Below are 15902 nucleotides of genomic sequence, written 5' to 3'. Positions count from 1 at the left end.
TAAGTTCTTAGGAAGTGCATAAACATGCCTTCTGTAAAATAAAGTCTCTCTATGAACTACAGTCCATCACTTAATCAGTTATTAGTCAATTTACCTTTTTTTTTAACCTCATGACCATTTAAAATATATTTCTAAAAGGAACTCTAAGTAATCATCAGGAAGTAGAAAGTTAATTATAATAACGGAAATTATGTTAATATATTGCTTTAAAATTAAATGAGATTTACAAGGCAACGTAATAAAAGTTTTAAATGTATTTAAATATATCGAAGGAAGATGAGGAAGGACTAAATCTATTTAGGGAATGCTTTCCAAAAGCAGACACCTGATGATAAGAAAAAAAATAAATTACTTCTTTCTTTCTTTCTTTATTGCCAGTGACTTTAGAGAGATATCCACTTCCTGCTTGTTTCTTGGAATATACAGTTTAGAGACCTAAAAATAATTCAATAGAAAAACATAAAAGGTAAACTGAAAGAAGCCATAGAAATCATCTAATCTATATTCTTTATTTTGGAATTGGTCCCATGGTCTGATATGGTAGTCACAGCCAGTGGTTTGCTATTGAGCGGTAGAAATGGAGCTAGTTCAAACCGAGATGTGTTGCAAGTGTAAAATAAACCCTAAAATGGGAAGAATTACTTAAGAAGTCAACTACTCCCTTGATAATTTTTATATTGATAACATGTTCACATAATATTTTAGATACACTAGATTAAGTAATATGCATTCATAAAATTAATCTCATCTTTTTTAAAACTAATTTTTAAATGCAGCTACTAGAATATTTAAAACCACACATGTGACTTGCCTTGTAATTTCTAGCGGACGATTAGATTTCACTGTTGTCAAAAGTTACAACATAAGCCAAGAGCACAAACTAAGTATGGACACATCAGGGAGACCCGATGACAATTTTCTTCAAGTTTTGAAATAATTAAAGCAGGAAATTGAAAAAGGATTGACCAAAATAAAAACCATTCTTATGGAATGTCTGTCAGAAGCCTTTTGTGTCAGAGTCTTTGTGTGGCCACCACAATGGTGTGTGTTCATAAAAATCTTCCAGGGTGACGGTAGAAACTGTGGGCAGGTGAGTCTCCTCGAAATAGTGAAGACTTTGATACCTGGTGGATGCAACCAGGATAATGTATCTGCAACAGTCTGACACTTCTCATAGAGCTGTTTGAAAAAAATAAGTATTACATAGAGAAAAAAATATACTGAAGCCAATTGGCCTGCCTCCAAGTCTCTTAATAAATTATCATATTAAGTCTCCTTGGTAGTGAATGAAAAAGAAAAAAAAAATACACACACACACACACACACACACACACACACACACACACATTAGTTTATGTGTAGGAGCAAAATAGTTTGCAGAAAAAAATAAAAGACAGATGCCTAGGTATGTACATGGAAGAAAAATTGTGCCCAGACAAAAGTGATGAGTGCTAATCTCATTTAACATTTAGCAACATTTAGGATTTTTGGAAATGAACTGACCAAAAAAACCTATTAATGTTATATAAGAATAAATTCATCCATAAGATTAGGAAAGGCTAAAGTCATGGATAAAAACTTAAGTATTTTTCTCTGTGTAAGGGGAGGGGAATGAATGGGATGGGAATGACATGCGATTTTTAAGAATCAGTTAAATCAGTTAAGAAACACATAATGCTTTTTAGAAGATAAAAAAAAATCTTAAAAATATTTTTAAAGCTTCTTATCACCATTTCTCTTACAGTTCTGACTCTTCTGCTCATTGTCTTAAAAAATAATTAAGACCCGGCAAAAAAAATGGAATCCCTTATTAACTCTGAGAATGCTTCTTCTTTTTGTTCTTTTATGATCTTACACCATAGATAGCAACTATTTTCAATACTTTTTTTTAAACAAAAAAATAAGTTGAACATTTCTCTTTCCTTCTCTCTGTTTTTTAGGTTTCTCGAAATGTTATTTATCTAAAATAAGGGAATATCTGAAATAATCTCCCTTTCATTTCTTATTGTCTTTCTGATATGAAAACTAATTTTTCTGTTAACATGTACACTGAGAGAGGTCCATATTAGCATCTGAGAGAGTATATAATTTTACAACATTAAGAATATAAATCACATATTTAATAGTAATAACTACTTTTATTAAAAATAATTATCCTACTAGGGACTACTCTAGGCTTTCTTTTTTTTTTTTAAATTCTAGGCCTAATTTAATCTTTACAACACTATGAATCTTCTTTATTGTCAATTTAAAGATGTATCAACTAAATATTAGAGAGATTATATACATAGCCTGAAACAGACTGCAAACAAAGTATTTCAAAATAAGGCCCCTGGGATCCGTAAGAAGGATGGATACTCAGGAGACGTGTCCAGTGAACGAACTCACTTATTAAGAAGTTGGTCCATCCATTTATGACATTTGTATTTGAAGTTATTTCTGTGTTGAGCTCAAAATAAAGCTTGGGGCTGTTTGATATGACAATAAAAACTGCTTATTTTTGTTCCGTAAAGTGTTAAATATACATTTGTTCCCCTCGTTCATGTATGAATAACAATAGTCTTTCCCATGCATGTATGTAGGAGCCAGGAACAGGGAAGGTTGAATAAATAAATCCTCCTCGTGTCAAAAAGTCTTAAAGGTGATTTTCCAAAAAAGCCTTTCCATTTGGCCTGAGGACAGTGCAGGTGTGTCCAGAGGTGCCAGGCAAGGCTCCTCCGCATGAGGAGCGTGTCTTCCCTTGCACATAGTTATCTCTGTAACTGTTTTAACAACAGTTCTTCTCAGAGAAGGGAGATACAGAATACAAAAGAGAAACTTTTACTGTTGCTTTAAAGAGTCTACCTTAAACATATATAAGAAATGTCCAATAGAAAGATCTTAAAATCATAGAACCCACACAATTCCTAATTCAGTATCTATGCATCTGCTTTCTTTCTCCTCAGATATTTCTAATACCAGGCCTCACTTATTTTTACTTATGAAGCAGCAGCAAATTTTAAGAATTTTTTTTTTCTCCACAGCATTTCAATAAAGTATTTTTTTCAACTTATACCCTAGTGGTTTATTAACTTTTAAAGAAAAATACATAAATAGCTTTACCTATAGAGTCACAATATCGTTTTAACGCTCCTTAAAATCATTAAAAGTTTTATTGTCAATTCTGCTTCCAATTTTGATGCCCTCTTGGCTTGTTTTACATTCCTGATTCAGATCCCAGAGGTGGGGGCTTTCACATTTGCATTAATCTGCTTTCTTCTTAAACACATAAGAGACCGATTAAATTAATGTGCGAACAGCACATGGATAGCCCAGGGCTCAGGGCAAGAGCATAACTACACCAGGGATAGAATATTTGCATAACATATTCTAACTCAAAATAGGTTTACATGCTAATATGGTAATAGATGACTATCGCCATTTCTAAATCTAGAAGAACTATCTGACTTCACAAGTTCAGAGACCAGACTATACGTTGAAAACAACTAAAACATTTTACGGTTTAGATTGGCACAGACATAAGTCAAGATTATTTTGGAAGGAGAAACTAATTAAAGGGAAAATACAATCATGTCTCAAAAATGGGATTTGAAGTATTACGTATATTTTGATAATAAAAGTATGTTACAATCAAATTAATCACTTTTACCAATGCTGAATGTACGCACTGGGGTCGTTTGCCCTTTATTTTGAAATTGATTATATCTCCCTAGAGTAAGTCAGAACCTTTCAATTCTTGCTGTACTTTTACCATTATCTAACCTCATTTCAAACTTGCACCCACAGACACGCACAAGACAGAGCCAGTATTCATATTTGAACACCCATATAAGTTCTCTGTGTCTCTCACAATTGCACCCTTTTTCTGCTATTGCAAGTCTTCTAATATTGCTCTACAAGGGTTCTAGGCCTTTCCAACCTCTTGCTTTCCTTATAATACGTACATCTTTCCCCCTGTGCCCTGCCTGCTGGTAGGAGACAATGATTCTGAAAATAAGCCATACAAACGTGTGAATGGAATGTTTGTTAATTAAACAAGTACCATCTGAAGACAATATATTTTTCATTGATTCTCAATTTTTCTCAATATTGGCAGTGTAGAGGACCCATCTGAAGATCGTCCTTTAGTTGGCAAAGAACAACGGTTTTCACATAAAAATTACCTGGAGCCTTGTTCAACCACAGGTTGCCAGACCCCATCTGAGTATCCGATTTATCTGGTCGGAGGCGGGGCCCATCTATCCACATCTTAACACATGCACAGTCGATGCTGCTGGTCCAGAGAGCACTCTCTGAGAACCATGGGTCTGAAGTTAGACTTAAGAGATCTTCAGCTGATTCTTATAGTATCTACTATTATGATAAACTTCTCTGATCAAATACAGGAAGTCCTGTAGTGCGCATTTCAGAATTAAGCTATGCTAAACTTTTGTTTGTTTGTTTGTTTAGTATAGAAACTTTGTTTTACTCAAAACACAGCACATATTACATGCTCTACTTAGACAGGGATAATTCTGTTTACCTGTACTTATTTCTTAACAAATTACGATTTTCTACTTCTGGACGAACTCCCATATCATGACCAAAAATCTCTAATCTATATTATCCATGTCTTTTTAGATATGTGATAAAAATTTATGTACTAGAGTTTTCTTCAAAGACTCCAAATGTTTTAAATTTATCACAAAAATGTCAGCCAACAGATTGGAGTTTAAATTTTCAAATATAGATATTCTGAATATAGAATCTCAATATATACTGTCGAATATTATGACATTGTAATATCAGAGTAATGTATCAAGAATCCTGTTTTCAGAATGACCTTTGCATGTGACAACAATTGTGAAGTCCCATTTCTGAGTGAGGTACAAAACCCCACAACCCTAAAATTTTAGTGAATAACTATTTCTCCAGCCATGGGGTGGGAACGAGTACAGAAAGTGAATTTACCTTACCACAGAGAAGACAAAATAATACCAGCTGATCGACAGAATAAAATGCATTCGAGTTTAGCACTAGACAGTTTTTGATGAAGCTCTCTACAAAGCAATGAAAGGCTACTTGATCAACATGATGAAACTCGAGTCACATGAGGTCAGGAAAAGTAAATGAGACTTTTGAGACCCAGAAATAAAACTGACAGTGCCATAATGTTTGATGGTTACCAAGAGTGGATGGTCTTGGGAAAGAAGTGGTATTTATTTATTACAACCAGATTTATGCCTTTTCCCCCTAACCCAGAAACTTAATTTTAATTTAAAAATAACTCTCACCCAAAATAATTTAAATTATTTACGCAAAAACCAGGATGCAATCTGATCATTTTAGGAGAATATTTAAAAATATATCTATTATACAGTGCTGAGACTATGAAAATTTAAAATCTAAATATCACACATAGAAAAAAATGGGAGAATATTGAAAAAAGAAAGAATAGGTAGAAATGGAACACATTTAAATCAAATAGAAGGAATCTAGAATTTATACTAAAAGTCTTTAAAAATAGCTCATTGTTTAGAGGGAGTGCTTGGAGGACGAATGAAAATAAGTAGTGAAAATCTTAATAGCACAAAAAGACAATTTTTTAAATATTTATATCAAATATTTTGAATAGTATATTCTGTAAGAGAGAGATAAGAGAAGTATATTTTTTCATTGTGTACTCAATTTAAATCATACAAAGAAATGTGCTTCACTGAAGCATGTAATCTGTACTGCCATTATTAACTCAATGAAAGATTTTGGTTTCTCTTGACCAGCTTAATCACATATATTTTCATTCTAGAGAACAGAATTAAACTTGTTTATTCACAGTTAATTCAAATAAACTTGTATTACTAAGTGCATTCATTCAACAAATATTGCATAAACATTATATACTGTATTAGATCTATCTTACACAAAGAAACGTATAAGCATCTGCCTTGGCCTTAAAGAGTTTTAAACCTAAGAAAGAGAACAATATATTCGTACAAATACCGTCCACAAAACTATATACGAAGCGATTCTGAGTGAAAAATAATTTATGATGGGGATGATTTTTTTAGCTTAACATGAGAAGACGGAGAACATAAAATATAGTTCAAAATATAAATAAATCTGGCTGATATCACAAAGGATTTTGATGTTCTTTAAATGTTTCTGCATTCTCTATTTTTTAAATGAATGTGTCATTTTTTATAAAATGAAGAAAACAATAAACATTATGAAAGCAAACAAAGGAACTGAAGGCAAGGCGAAGTGTAAAAGAAAAATTAACAGAACTTGTTAATTTATAAGATTTTGGGAAGTAGAGAAGGCAAAGTTCTTTGTTCAGACAAGAAAATTGTGACAAAAATAACTGTCAGGGGTGACCGAAGGAGGAGGTTGATGCGTCTAGCATTGGGTCTGCTGAGCTGGGTAATGCCAGCGAAGGGTCCATCAACGTAGGGTGACAGCACCACTAAGAACAGGGAATAGGTGAGGCTGGGGAGGCCAGCACAGGTGCGATCGCTGGATTCATGGGACATAATTCATATCTGATTGAGATGAATCCAGAAATATTTTGAAGACTGAACCTTGGGCAACACTTCCACAGATGATTAAAATCTGCCCTAAAATACTTTTGAAATTAACTCAAAACCTGACAGATTCTCAGTGTTTCTAAACATTTTTTTTTTCGCCCGTAGGACTGACTGACCAAGTACTACTAATCGTAGAAACCTTCTGAGTTAGAAGGAAATTTAAGTTTGTCTCCTCTTTTCTTAAAGCAAAGAACACACATAGTACTGTGTATTTATTTATCTGTCACATCCGCATAATAGTAAAATGACACACCTGACCTGAGCACAGGCATGAACTGCTTTGCTCTCTAGTTTGGAGCTGCACGAAGGAGCAGACAGGGCTGTGAGCATGATCTCATTTAATTTCTGCACTGTCGACCTCCATGGAAGTGATGTCAGCTCTGGCATCACGGACGCCCAGCGACTGCTTGCTCACTCGCAGAGAGTGAGTGAGTGTCAGCTGCTGGGAAATGGTGGGAGTGGGGTCTGTCTCCACACAGGAGACACTCAGCCTTAACACGACAATTTCAGGTACCCAGTCTCAGGTACCCACTGGTTTTGTCTCATAATTCCTAAAGCTAAATAAGTGAGTGTTGCTAAATGAAAAGATTCTATTTCTGCTTGCTGAATCAAACATTTGAGGTTAAAGAAATAGAATCGGTGCTATTTAATAATCACACGACAGGGGCAAAACATAAAAGCGAATGCTGTATCTACCTATCTATCTCCCTATCATCTCTCCCTTCCTTCCTTCCTCCCTCTCTCTCTCCTGAGATACCTAGATTTCTAGAACAATTGATTGATAGCTAAATCTAGGTTTAATCAACTGAATAAACAAAATATGGTAATATGGCTCATCTTTTTCAATCTTCTGAATAACAAACAAGAATATTCCAATGTGTTTCTTCATAGAAGTTGATATTGTGCAATTAGAAAGAGTCTCTCTTGACTGTTATCAAACCTTATCTTTATGTCACCTAATTCTCACTGAACAGTGAAGTTCTAAGAATTCAAAAACAATCTACATAAAAATTCCTTGGCATATTTTGCAGATTTCCATTTAGAAATTATGTATATTATATAGTTTCACTGAATGCTATATTCATGACATTCAGGGTCCAATAACTATTTTCTCACTTTCCACAAAATTATGTAACTTTTTCCCACCTATACTAATAAAGCCTACATAAAATACAAACTTGGAGAGAAAGAAGATTTAAAGTGTGACTCATTCTGATTATTCTAATTATCCCACTCTTTTATATTCATAGGCAGAATACTACTAATAATGTAAATAATAATTATACCAAAATAGTAAATGGGTAGACGTCAACAATGCATTTAGGATTTTAGCCAAATTACGACTGCAATCAGTTCCGCTATAAATGCCAGTGTTCTAAGTAAATCAGAGGCTTATATCCAAATCAATGCTAGAGAATAAAAAGAGCTGACATCTCTGTTCTAATATTTCACTTTTCTCACATGAACGGAAGTTCTATAGATCTGAGACTCTTGGAAGAAGACAGCTTGGAAGAAGATTTTTTTCAATAGCATCCTTGACCAATAGTCACTGCCCGATGTCTGATCGCCAGCAGTAAGGACCAATTATATCAGTTATTTCACTATTTCAGTTACTTAATAACTGCACTCTATAGAATTGAAACTGTTACATCTACCACACTTTCTTCTAAGTTCTTTTTTGGGATTCAGATCATAACAAAATAATATTTAAGCATAATTATCATCATGTATCTATGGTATCACGACCTTCAAAATATTTATGAGAGCTTAAAATATCTCTTAGTTCTTCTTGGCTCCACATTGAACATTCATAGTTTATTTTTGCTATAACTTGGCCCCAGGACCCTGTGCCATCTTAATCCAATTTTTTTCTATATAACATATTAAAAACATTGGTACGGTTCAGGTACCAGGATTCCACCACAAGGTGACTTAAAATTTGGCCTTTGTAGAGCAAGTTACTCTCTGAGTCCATTTCCTCACTGGTAAAAAGGAAATTAATAATAATAATAATAATAATAATAAAAATATCAGCCACCTGATAGTATTAGGTGATGAAATAAATATAATCAAACACTCGGCACAGTCCAACCCATACAGAAAGATGAATACAAATATAAAAATAAGACAAGGTCCCTGCCTCTATGAAGCTTTCATGTTAGAACAGAGATAAAACAATCACAAGTAATAATGTAAAGTGGGATTATGTATTGGAGGAAAGATAGCACAGCATTTTTTAAAATGTATATATTCTTTTAAATTAGATTTACTTGTATATTCTGCAGTGCAGAGCCCTATGCTTGCAAAGATATATTTCTTAAGATTTAATTTATAGAATCTGAATATATTTTCTCACACTTTTAATGCATTTAGAAATTAAAGACAATGGCAAGATTACGTTGTCCCTTGGGAAAGACCAAGGAGATAGGGTATGGGATTCTAAGAGACTCCCAGGGTGGAATCACCCTGGTGAATTTTAACAGATTTTATATCCTCCAAAATACTGTACAATCTTTGATATTTCAAACTTGGAAATTTTCATGGTACATTCTCCCTTTTTTTGGAACACATTGAATATGACTCCTGCCAGAACTGATTTTTAATAGATCTCCATATAACATGTCTCCACCTCCTGAAATATATCATTCTGTGCATTTCCTAAATGGCAGAATTTCAATTTCAGTGGAGAGGAAAATACAGTTATGTAATATTTAACATCGATCGGTGGCAAAAAAAAAAAAAAAAATTGAAATGGTGACATTGAAATACAAAAAAAAAAAAGATTCCTATAATTCATCTCTGTTTAAATATCAAATAAACTTAATTTTTTGAAAGGGAAATTGAAGACAAGTAAAGGTCACTGAAAAATAGAAGCGGCATCTCGCATACGTCGCCTCGTCCCCACCCCCCCCCGGCGCCAGGGTTGTCTTGCTCTGTGTGTCTGGTGACCTCTTGGGGACATTTGGTGCTGTTGATCAGTGACCCGTCCTGTAAACCACCTCCTCCCTGGAGGTCTCTGCGCTCCAGTCGGGGGCCTCGTTCCTCTCCCCTCTTTCTCTAACATCTTTTCAGTGGATACAGCCAAAAGTTCATTTTTTTTTATTGGATCTTGGCTCTTTGCCCTCTATCACCACATATAATCTTAGACTCCTCTGTAAAAATGAATGATCCACATTTTCTGAGTCCGAAACACAATTTCCATGAGTGCATCTGACATCTCAAGTCTCTAGCCCTTCAAACTTAAAATTTCCTCCCAACTTGAAGCAGTTTTGAATACACTCTCTCCATCGTACCCCAGATAAAACATTTGCCTTCACTTACAAGTTTTGATGATTTTTGCTTTGAGCAATCTGCATATTCATCTTCACTCTATTTTTTAAAATTATAGTCACGACTCTAGTTGCTACCACTTTAGTTCATTTAAACCTCTGATCTTGAAATTCAGTTGGAGACACATGGAACCAAACTAATTTTTTCTACTTTGTGGCATTCACACCATTTCCTATATACATGAATCTTCCATACACATTGAGGTATATTTCTATTCTGGTACCACACTGTTTTCTTTACTGAGACTTTATCATATGTTCTTATAGCTTATAGAGCTGGGCCTCCTTCATTGCTTCTCTTTAACGGAATTCTCCTGACTACTTTTCTATATAAATTCTAAAATAAGTATCTCCAGTTAAAGAACAGTACTGATTTATTTCTATTTCAGATTACCCTAAATATGGATTAATAAAGGAAGAATTGGCAAACTTTCAAAAAAGAACCGTACCCACATCCTGAACTGAACTTGGCATAAAATGTGGATTCCTGTCATTCTCGACCTAGGCTTAAGACAAATAATACAATAGTTGTTTTGTATTTTTCTTAACTCAATCTGCTTCTCAAAGGGGAGTATTGGCTAAATCTGGGAGAAAGTCATAGAAAAAGAAACATTCGGAAATGCGTTTATATCTTAAAGAATGTTAAAAGATTTTTTTTTTTGCTAACTTTTAGTTTCTTAGAGAGTTTAATCATGCTAATACAACATCCCAAGAAGGTGTTTAGTATTCAGACCGTTCTGTATGTGAAACCCTAGAAAACCATTTAGGCCTGGCAGAATTAGTACGTCTGATAATAGTTTGTAAAAAGACAGCCTAGTGCAACACAGTGCACTAAAGATCAATGCAACGTTCATTGACCAGCAACCACATGTCAGGTACCAAGCTAGGTTTTGGAAATGCAGAAATTAATATGGAAATAACCCCCATGTGTTTTCTTGGGGCTCACGGTATGTGGTAAAGATACACAGATATATGTGTGTTTGTGTGTGTGTGTATTACATGTGTGTGTGTGTGTGTGTATATATATAAATATGTGTGTGTGTGTGTATATATACACATATATATACATACATATTATAAAGAAATTACAGTACAATGTAGCAATGTAACAACAGAAGTATAAGAAAGGCAAAGAATACATTCATATACACAGAGACTCAGATGTACACACATTTTTATGCATGTATATGTACATATGTGTCTGTGTATATACATGAAGTATGAGTATAAACAAGATACTATAAGCTAGTATTTTAGGACTGGTAACTCTCAACACTTCCATCTTTTAAAATTTTGAATGCATGTGCAAAAAATGAAAAAAATAACTTGGAAATAAAATTAGTGCTTTGTGAAGTTAATCAGTTATATAAATATCTTCTAATTTGAGTACTAATGGGAACAAGGAATAAACTAACTATATATTTCAAGAGGCAATACAATTTAACGTCAAAATGCAAATCACGTATCTGTAGTATGTGGGTTCTAACACAAAGAAAATCTCCACATTTCTGTTATTGAACATGGCCAGGTACTCAAGAGTGCCCTGGAATTAGAAGTATTTCCTTCCATCTGAAATACGACTATATGGAGTCTTGTTAAATGAATAGCTAACAGTCACCTGGTCATTTAAATACCTCTCTAATGGGAAATGCGTGGGAGAAATGAATGTGCCTAGCTCGCAGGCTTAGAAAGAGAAAATGCTCTTAAAGATAAATGTTAGGCCCCTTCAGTGTGTTTAAGGTCATTTTACTCCCCAGGGAAACATGTTTTTGAAAGCATAATGGAAATTAATGAGAAAATACAAATCTCTACAGGTCATAATTTTAGACACAGTTTTTCAGAACACTGTCAATGGCGTAGAGAACAATAGCAGTAAATAATTACCAGCTTCATTCATTCATGACGTTATTTAGTGTCTGTCCATTATGCTCTGGGCATTTCTGTAAGCCTTAGTGGTTCGGCAGTAAATGCAACTAGGTATCTATCTATATCAATCTAAATTGTGGGTGGGAGGCTCGCACCCACAGCAACCCACACTTTGAGAACAAGCCAGGTGTTGTGAGTTCTGCCTAAAACATTAAGACCACGGAAAAAGAAAACAGACCGGGGGGTAGCAAAATGGGGCGTTCACATTTATAGGTACGATATGATAGGGGAAATGGCCTGATTTGAGGGAACGCTTGAACAGAGATTGGAAAGAAGAGAGGGAAGAAGGTAGGTGGAGGCATTTCTAGACAGAAGAAAGAGCGAGTCTCAGGTAGAGCACGGCTCGCCAGAGGAAGAGTGGTAAACGATGAGACTGGAGAGAAAACTGGGGCGCCAGCCCATTTCACACCACTGGGGACCCCTGCAAGACCCGTGGCTTAATCTGAGTGAGACGCTCAATAATTTGAGTGTTTTGAGTGGAGGACAGACATAATATGACTTCATAGTGAAGGATCATCCTAGCTCACATATTAAGCATAGATTACTAGAGGGATGGAAGGGCAGAAGCAGATAGAACAGGTAGCAAGTCATTGCAATCATTCTGATGGGACATGATGGCCGTCCGGCCAGCGGTGGTCATGCAGGAGTGGGAATAAGTCATTAGATTCTGGGTATATCTGAAGGGAAAGATGACCAGATTTGCTGATGGGTCATACGTGACACGTTAGAGAAAGTCAGGCATCAAGAATGACTCCAATACCGTGACCAAAGCTAGAAGGTTGGAGCTGTCAATTATTGAGATGGGGAACTGACTCGGGAAAAGTTTTTTGAGGGAGGTGGACTGGAAGGATTTCCATTTCTAGCACGTTTCGTCGGAGCATTTTAATCGTCGCCATGGAGAGGACACAGTCTGTACTTGAAAGTGAGGAGTTCGACGGGAGAGTTCTGGGTAGACAGATAGTATCAGAGCCAGGATCCTGAGTGGGATCCCGTACACAGTGACTGGATAAAGGAGAAGCCTGAGAGTGGAATTCTGGGGCATTCTGATATTTGGAGACGTGGAAGTTTCAACCAGCGAGCCAGTGAAGAGATGGATAAGGAAGGCAATTCCAGAAGCCAACTGAAAGTATTCCGATAAAAAGGATGGCGACTGTGTTCAATGTTGCCGACAGATTGATGCATAAGAAATGCGAATTGACTGCTGGAGTTAGCAGTGCGAAAATCATTGGCAACCTTGACAAGATCTATTTCGATAGATTAATGGTAACAGCAGCTAAACTGGGGGTGTTCAAGAGGTAATTCAGGCACAGGAGGTATAGACACTGAACATAAATAATGCTCCAGGAGTTCCGCCGTAAAGGGGTACATAGGAATAGGCAGGTACTTGGGTAGCCTATCAGGTCAAGGAGAGTTTTTTTGGGCGGGGGGGTGGATAGGAAAAATAAGAGTACGTTACCATGGCAACGGAAGTGCTAGAGTAGCAAGGCATAACTGAATAAACAGGAAAGAGAAGAGGCAATCGCGGCATGGACGTCTTGCATGGATGAACGGGGAGGATGCCCAGGACTAAGGGTTCATCTCAAATTAGTGATCATGAAACACGAAGACGACTAAAAGCGTGTGTCTCTCTCCTGGCTTAGTAGCCTGCATAAAGGAACCGAGTAGGTAGGGACTGGATTTAATGTTCACTGAGGTTCACCCAGGTGAGTTCGAAAGGGAAGAGAGGGTTCACTCGCCTATGCCCAGCAGTACGGAACCGGAGGGAGGGCAAGCAATCATGACATCAGGAGGCTGTAGTGTCTTTCTGGGGAAACCCAGGAGTCAGAGCCCATAGACGAACAGAATGCTAAGACCAGAGGGGATTTTCTTGATGGCTAGGATTTTAGCAACTTTGTGAGTGAATATTTCATAGTTTAATTACTGCTATACTATTTATTATTTTATTCTACCAAGATTAATAATAACATGAATGCAAAATTAGCATAATGTTATATTTTCTCAATGAGACTAATCCATAATTAGATATACTTTCGAAACTTATTTATAACTCAAAAAGCAGTATTCCTAGGAATGCCCATATTTTCAAAGTCAAAAATAGTTGTATTTGTTTTTAAGTTGCAAAACAATATATTGCAATTATTTGTGAATCAGAATGTTAAGTATAGTCAAAGTGTAGAGAAGACAAAAGATTAATAGAACAGTGATGAGTATTATGTAAAACCACCAAAAAAGAGCAAAAATCGAATGGTAAAGTATATGTAACAAAATAATGAAGATATATAATTGAGGCAACTGGTCTGCTAAATATATTCATTTTTAATGTCCTGTATTCGTTTCATGTCTAAAGCTAATGTTACTATCATTTTCTACGGATATGTAACCAGAGGCTCCATGCACATGGATATTTAGCCTACACTCCTATTATAATAGAGAACACTAAATAATCCTTAAAATCTTATTCGAATCTCTGACTCTATGATTATGCTTTATTTCCAATGTCACGCCTTCTGTGAAATTCTATCAAGACTGCTTTTAGAGTTCCTTAATGAGAATACAGTACTTCTGTGCTGCAATAACATTTTTCCATCTCCCCCCAAAGGAACGTACTTTGTTTCATGGTTATTTTTAAAAGCGTCCTTGATGATTGCCTGAATTCATTCAACCCCAACATTTGACAGCTACTTGCCACCCTATTTACTAGGCAGTGGGGATGAGCCTAATTGTTGACTCTTTAGAACATGTTCATCATGTTGGGCACAGTGCCAAGGGCTTTCTTTGGATCATCTAATTGAAACATCACAATATCTTTATGAGATATGATGCCATTTTAATCAGCATTTTGCAAGCGAGGAAGCAGACATAAAGACACTAAGTTATTTGCCCCAGGTCACACAAGCAGATAAATAATGTTACTCATATTCAAATCCATGCCTCGCCCTGAACCCAGGTTCTAAACCATCACGTTACGGCAATGAACAAGACCATCATGGCTCACATTAGCCCTTCATCAATTTCTTTTATTTTTTTTTCTCTTTTATGTTTTTTTTTTTTTTTCAGATTGCATATAGCCAAATTTTGTTTGAAAGAGCTCTTTTTGGGTCGTAACTGTAGCTGTGTTTATAAAAAGTGATGATGTTTATGGCTTAGCCTCATCATCTCAGAGCCTACACACTCATTTTAGTCAGGGCCCTTCTGATTGCTGATCAGTTGCTGTTTCCTCTCATTATTACACAGTCTGATGTGTAGCCAGGCACTGTGCTTCTGTGCGTCCTTGGAGCATTTCACCCCACTTTAGCTTGTCATAAAGCAGCTGGTTTCCTCTCATCAACCATCCGCTTTGTAAGCCCTGCAGAATTAAGATTCTACATGATACTGCTGCATTCTACTCACGATAATCTAAAATCTACATGGACATAGACTGAATATATGTATGTACAGCAGAATTCATATTATTATTGTTTCATGGACTATTCTAGGGCATGATGCTACATCGGGACACCCTCTCGAGGAATTGAAGACATTGGCCTCCTACCTGACTTGTCCACAACTTCCATACAGGTTAGATAACCCAATGACAACTCCCTATGTTACAATGCCAGTGAAGCAGTTTTCATACCTGGACAAGTTAAAAAAGCATGTACACGAATCGATATCCAGCAGAACAGCAAAGATCGAAAACTGTGCTTTAAGAACTCTTGGGCCAGGTCCTAGCCAGAACTGTGTCCGGAAATAAGCTTTAATATTTGCATATGAAATTAAGAAACGACAACCGAGTGACATCACAGGAAAATGAAATGCACGTATTAAGTCTATGTTTGGTAAGCACCTACTTTGGATGCTTTTGTCGTTATGAGGACAGATGGCAGTTTAGGGAATGCCTGGCAGGTGTCCTGAATACAGGTGATTCTGCAGGTTGGAGAGACTTCCACCTACTGTTTGCAACAGTGCTCCTCATGAAGCCTACGAGCCACTGTATATGATACTTAAATATACGACGTATCATCATTTTGATCTGTACCTTCATAGCCACTGGGAGTATGAGAATGAATTTACCCAAATCTTTCTGAAAGTTTAATATTTCTCT

Source organism: Pteropus vampyrus, unplaced genomic scaffold (genome assembly GCF_000151845.1).
Source record: "Pteropus vampyrus isolate Shadow unplaced genomic scaffold, Pvam_2.0 Scaffold112, whole genome shotgun sequence".
In the NCBI taxonomy this organism is placed as follows: Eukaryota; Metazoa; Chordata; class Mammalia; order Chiroptera; family Pteropodidae; genus Pteropus; species Pteropus vampyrus.
This window is presented reverse-complemented; position numbering follows the sequence as displayed.